Genomic DNA, 6,455 nt, shown 5'->3' on the forward strand with positions numbered 1-6,455 from the left:
TTTCTCTCTCACTCTCTCTATGTCTCTCTCTGTCTCTCTCTCTGTCTCTCTATATCCCTATCTCAGTCTCTCTCTGTCTCTCTTTCTGACTATCTCACTCTCTCTCTGTCTCTCTCTGTCTCTCTCTTTGTCTCTGTCTCTCTCTGTCTCTCTCCTTGTCTCTCTCTGTCTCTCTATATCTCTCTCTGTCTCTTTTTCTGTCTCTCTCGGTCTCTCTCTGTCTCTCTCTTTGTCTCTGACTCTCTGTCTCTCTCTTCCTCTCTCTGTGTCTCTCTCTGTCTCTCTATCTTTGTCTCTTTTCTGTCTCTGTCTATCTCTCTCTCTGTCTCTCTCTGTCCTCTCTCTGTCTTTCATTGTCTCTCTTTATTTCAATGTCTCACTATGTCTCACTCTCTGTCTCTCTTTGTCTCTCTCTCTCTGTCTCTCTCTGTCTCTCTCTGTGTCTCTCTCTGTCTCTCCCTGTCTCTGTCTGTCTCTTTGTCTCTCTATGTCTCTCTCTGTCTCTTTCTGTCTTTCTCTGTCTCAATCTCTGTCTCTCTCTGTTTCTCTATTTGTCTCAATCTGTTTCTCTCTGTCTCTTTCTATATCTCTCTCTGTCTCTCTTTGATTCTCTCTGTAAGTCTCTTTCTGTCTCTCTCTCTCGCTCTCTGTCTTTCTCTGTCTCGATCTGTCTCTCTCTCTTTGTCTCTTTTCTGTCTCTCTCTCTGTATCTCTCTGTCTCTCTCTGTCTTTCTTTGTTTCTCTCTGTATTTCTATGTTTCTCTCTCTGTCTCTCTCTGTCTCTCTCTCTGTCACTCTCTGTCTCTCTCTATGTCTCTCTCTATCCCTATCTCTGTCTCTCTCGGTCTCTCTGTCTCTCTCTGTCTCTCTCTGTGTGTCTCTCTGTCTCTCTGTCTCTCTATGTCTCTCTCTGTGTCTCTCTCTGTATCTCTCTGTGTAGCTCTGTCTCTCTCTGTGTCTCACTGTGTCTCCCTCTCTATATCTGTCTCTTTCTGTCTCTCTCTGTTTCTCTCTCTGTCTCTCTCTGTCTCTCTCTCTCTTTCTCTCTGTCTCTCTCTCTCTCTGTCTCTCTCTTTGTCTCTCTCTGTCTCTCTTTGTCTCTCTCTTTGTCTCTCTCTGTCTCTCTCTTCCTCTCTCTGTGTCTCTCTCTGTCTCTCTCTATGTCTCTCTTTCTCTTTCTGTCTCTCTCTGTCTCTTTCTGTCTCTCTCTGTCTCTCTCTGTTTCTCTTTGTCTCTCTCTGTCTCTCTCTCTTTCTCTCTATATCTCTCTCTGTATGTCTCTCTCTGTCTCTCTTTTTCTATCTCTGTCTCTCTCTCTGTCTCTCTCTATGTCTCTCTGTCTCTCTCTCTGTCTCTCTCTGTCTCTCTCTCTGTATCTCTCTGTCTAGCTCTGTCTCTTGCTGTGTCTCCCTTTGTCTCGCTCTCTATCTCTGTCTTTCTCTGTCTCTCTCTGTCACTCTCTCTGTCTCTCTCTGTCTCTCTCTGTCTCTCTCTCTGTCTCTCTCTTTCTCTCTCTGTGTCTATCTCTGTCTCTCTTTATGTCTCTCTCACTCTCTCTCTGTCTCTGTCTCTCTCTGTGTCTCTCTCTGTCTCTCTCTGTCTCTCTATGTCTCTCTCTGTCTCTTTCTCTCTGTATCTCTCTGTCTCTCTCTCTCTCTCTCTGTGTCTTTCTTTGTCTCTGTCTCTCTCTGTCTCTCTCTCTGTCTCTCTCTGTCTCTCTCTGTGTCTCTCTCTGTCTCCCTCTGTCTCCATCACTGTCTCTCTCTGTCTCACTCTCTCACTTTCTGTATCTCTCACTCTTTTTATGTATCTCTCTGTGTCTCTCTCTGTCTCTCTGTCTCTATCTCTGTCTCTTTCTGTCTCTCTCTCTGTCTCACTCAGTCTATCTCACTATGTCTCTGTCTCTCTCTGTCTCTCTGTATGTCTCTCTCTATCCCTATCTCTGTTCTCTCTGTCTCTCTTTCTGTCTCTCTCACTCTCTGTCTCTCTCTGTCTCTCTATATCTCTCTCTGTCTCTTTCTCTGAATCTCTCTGTCTCTCTCTGTCTCTCTCTTTGTCTCTGTCTCTCTCTCTCTGTCTCTCTCTTCCTCTCTCTGTGTCTCTCTGTGTTTCTCTGTGTCTCTCTCTCTGTCTCTCTCTGTCTCTCTCTCTCTGTCTCTCTCTTTGTCTTTCTCTTTCTCTCTCTGTGTCTCTCTCTGTCTCTCTTTATGTCTCTCTCACTCTCTCTATGTCTCTCTCTGTCTCTCTCTATATCTCTCTCTATCCCTATCTCTGTCTCTCTCTGTCTCTCTCTGTGTCTCTCTGTCTCTCTCTGTGTCTCTCTCTGTCTCTCTCTGTGTCTCTCTCTGTCTCTCTCTCTGTCTCTCTCTGTCTCTCTCTTTGTCTCTCTCTGTCTCTCTCTGTCTCCATCACTGTCTCTCTCTGTCTCACTCTCTCACTTTCTTTCTCTCTCACTCTCTCTATGTCTCTCTCTGTCTCTCTCTGTCTCTCTATATCCCTATCTCAGTCTCTCTCTGTCTCTCTTTCTGACTAACTCACTCTCTCTCTGTCTCTCTCTGTCTCTCTCTTTGTCTCTGTCTCTCTCTCTGTCTCTCTCTGTGTCTCTCTCTGTCTCTCTATATCTCTCTCTGTCTCTTTTTCTGTCTCTCTCTGTCTCTCTCTGTCTCTCTCTTTGTCTCTGACTCTCTGTCTCTCTCTTCTTCTCTCTGTGTCTCTCTCTGTCTCTCCCTGTCTCTCTCTCTCTCTCTCTGTCTCTCTCTCTATATCTCTTTATCTCTCTCTGTCTCTCTCTGTGTCTTTCTTTGTCTCTGTCTCTCTCTGTCTCTCTCTCTGTCTCTCTCTGTCTCTCTCTATGTCTCTCTCTGTCTCTCTCTGTTTCCATCACTGTCTCTCTCTGTCTCACTCTCTCACTTTCTTTCTCTCTCACTCTCTCTATGTCTCTCTCTGTCTCTCTCTGTCTCTCTATATCCCTATCTCAGTCTCTCTCTGTCTCTCTTTCTGACTAACTCACTCTCTCTCTGTCTCTCTCTGTCTCTCTCTTTGTCTCTGTCTCTCTCTCTGTCTCTCTCTGTGTCTCTCTCTGTCTCTCTATATCTCTCTCTGTCTCTTTTTCTGTCTCTCTCTGTCTCTCTCTGTCTCTCTCTTTGTCTCTGACTCTCTGTCTCTCTCTTCTTCTCTCTGTGTCTCTCTCTGTCTCTCTATCTTTGTCTCTTTTCTGTCTCTGTCTGTCTCTCTCTCTGTCTCTCTCTGTCCTCTCTCTGTCTTTCATTGTCTCTCTCTTTATTTCAATGTCTCACTATGTCTCTCTCTCTGTTTCTCTTTGTCTCTCTCTCTCTGTCTCTCTCTGTCTCTCTCTGTGTCTCTCTCTGTCTCTCCCTGTCTCTCTCTCTCTTTCTCGCTCTCTGTCTCTCTCTCTCTCTGTCTCTCTCTCTGTCCCTCTCTGTGTCTCTCTCTGTCTCTCTCTGTCTCTATCTCTGTCTCTCTTTCTGTCTCACTCAGTCTATCTCTCTCTGTCTCTGTCTCTCTCTGTCTCTCTCTTTGTATCTCTTTCTGTCTCTCTCACTCCCTCTATGTCTCTCTCTATGTCTCTCTATATCCCTATCTCTGTCTCTCTCTGTATTTCTTTCTTTTTCACTCTGTCTGTCTCTGTGTCTCTCTATGGCTCTCCCTCTAGGTCTCTCTCTCTGTCTCTCTGTGTCTCTCTCTCTTTCTCTCTGTGTCTCTCTCTGTCTCTTTCTGTCTCTCTCTGTGTCTCTCTCTGTGTCTCTCTGTCTCTATCTCTGTCTCTCTGTCTCTCTTTCTGTCTCTCCCTGTCTCTCTCTGTCTCTCTTTCTCTCTCTGTCCCTCTCTGTCTCTCTCTCTGTCTCTGTCTCTCTCTGTGTCTCTCTCTGTCTCTGTCTCTATCTCTGTCTCTCTCTGTCTCTCTCTCTGTCTCTCTTTCTGTCTCTCTCACTCTCTATCTCTCTCTGTCTCTCTCTTTGTCTCACTCTGTCTCTTTCTGTCTCTCTATATCTCTCTGTCTCTTTCTTTGTCTCTCTCTTTGTCTCTGTCTCTCTCTCTGTCCCTCTCTTCCTCTCTCTGTGTCTATCTCTGTCTCTCTCTGTCTCTCTCTCTGTCTCTCTCTGTCTCTCTCTCTCTGTCAATCTCTGTGTTTCTGTCACTCTCTTTCTCTCTCTCTCTCTGTCTCTCTCTCTGTCTCTCCCTGTCTCATTCTGTCTCTCAGTCTCTCTATGTCTCTCTCTGTATCTCTCTGTCTTGCTCTGTCTCTCTCTGTGTCTCCATTTGTCTCGCTCTCTATCTCTGTCTTTCTCTGTCTCTCTCTGTCACTCTCTCTGTCTCTCTCTGTCTCTCTCTCTGTCTCTCTCTTTCTCTCTCTGTGTCTCTCTCTGTCTCTCTTTATGTCTCTCTCACTCTCTCTCTGTCTCTCTCTGTCTCTCTCTGTGTCTCTCTCTGTCTCTCTCTGTCTCTCTATGTCTCTCTCTGTCTCTCTCTCTGTATCTCTCTGTCTCTCTCTGTCTCTCTCTGTGTCTTTCTTTGTCTCTGTCTCTCTCTGTCTCTCTCTCTGTCTCTCTCTGTCTCTCTCTGTGTCTCTCTCTGTCTCCCTCTGTCTCCATCACTGTCTCTCTCTGTCTCACTCTCTCACTTTCTGTATCTCTCACTCTTTTTATGTATCTCTCTGTGTCTCTCTCTGTCTCTCTGTCTCTATCTCTGTCTCTTTCTGTCTCTCTCTCTGTCTCACTCAGTCTATCTCACTATGTCTCTGTCTCTCTCTGTCTCTCTGTATGTCTCTCTCTATCCCTATCTCTGTCTCTCTCTGTCTCTCTTTCTGTCTCTCTCACTCTCTGTCTCTCTCTGTCTCTCTATATCTCTCTCTGTCTCTTTCTCTGAATCTCTCTGTCTCTCTCTGTCTCTCTCTTTGTCTCTGTCTCTCTCTCTCTCTGTCTCTCTCTTCCTCTCTCTGTGTCTCTCTGTGTTTCTCTGTGTCTATCTCTCTGTCTCTCTCTGTCTCTCTCTCTCTGTCTCTCTTTGTCTTTCTCTTTCTCTCTCTGTGTCTCTCTCTGTCTCTATTTATGTCTCTCTCACTCTCTCTATGTCTCTCTCTGTCTCTCTCTATATCTCTCTCTATCCCTATCTCTGTCTCTCTCTGTCTCTCTCTGTGTCTCTCTGTATCTCTCTGTGTCTCTCTCTGTCTCTCTCTCTGTCTCTCTCTGTCTCTCTCTGTCTCTCTCTTTGTCTCTCTCTGTCTCTCTTTGTCTCTATCTCTGTCTCTCTCTGTCTCTCTCTTTGTCTCTCCCTGTCTCTCTCTCTCTCTCTCTCTGTCTCTCTCTGTCTCTCTCTCTGTATCTCTTTATCTCTCTCTGTCTCTCTCTGTGTCTTTCTTTGTCTCTGTCTCTCTCTGTCTCTCTCTCTGTCTCTCTCTATGTCTCTCTCTGTCTCTCTCTGTCTCCATCACTGTCTCTCTCTGTCTCACTCTCTCACTTTCTTTCTCTCTCACTCTCTCTATGTCTCTCTCTGTTCCACTCTCTGTCTCTCTATATCCCTATCTCAGTCTCTCTCTATCTCTCTTTCTGACTAACTCACTCTCTCTCTGTCTCTCTCTGTCTCTCTCTTTGTCTCTGTCTCTCTCTCTGTCTCTCTCTGTGTCTCTCTCTGTCTCTCTATATCTCTCTCTGTCTCTTTTTCTGTCTCTCTCTGTCTCTCTCTGTCTCTCTCTTTGTCTCTGACTCTCTGTCTCTCTCTTCCTCTCTCTGTGTCTCTCTCTGTCTCTCTATCTTTGTCTCTTTTCTGTCTCTGTCTGTCTCTCTCTCTGTCTCTCTCTGTCCTCTCTCTGTCTTTCATTGTCTCTCTCTTTATTTCAACGTCTCACTATGTCTCTCTCTCTGTCTCTCTTTGTCTCTCTCTCTGTCTCTCTCTGTCTCTCTCTGTGTCTCTCTCTGTCTCTCCCTGTCTCTGTCTGTCTCTTTGTCTCTCTATGTCTCTCTCTGTCTCTTTCTGTCTTTCTCTGTCTCAATCTCTGTCTCTCTCTATTTCTCTATTTGTCTCAATCTGTTTCTCTCTGTCTCTTTCTATATCTCTTTCTGTCTCTCTTTGTTTCTCTCTGTAAGTCTCTTTCTGTCTCTCTCTGTCGCTCTCTGTCTTTCTCTGTCTCGATCTGTTTCTCTCTCTTTGTCTCTTTTCTGTCTCTCTCTCTGTATCTCTCTGTCTCTCTCTGTCTTTCTTTGTTTCTCTCTGTATTTCTATGTCTCTCTCTCTGTCTCTCTCTGTCTCTCTCTCTGTCACTCTCTGTCTCTCTCTATGTCTCTCTCTATCCCTATCTCTGTCTCTCTCGGTCTCTCTGTCTCTCTCTGTCTCTCTCTGTGTGTCTCTCTGTCTCTCTGTCTCTCTATGTCTCTCTCTGTGTCTCTCTCTGTATCTCTCTGTGTAGCTCTGTCTCTCTCTGTGTCTCACTGTGTCTC

This window comes from Mus caroli, unplaced genomic scaffold, assembly GCF_978045245.1.
Source record: "Mus caroli unplaced genomic scaffold, Mus_caroli_1 scaffold_21, whole genome shotgun sequence".
In the NCBI taxonomy this organism is placed as follows: Eukaryota; Metazoa; Chordata; class Mammalia; order Rodentia; family Muridae; genus Mus; species Mus caroli.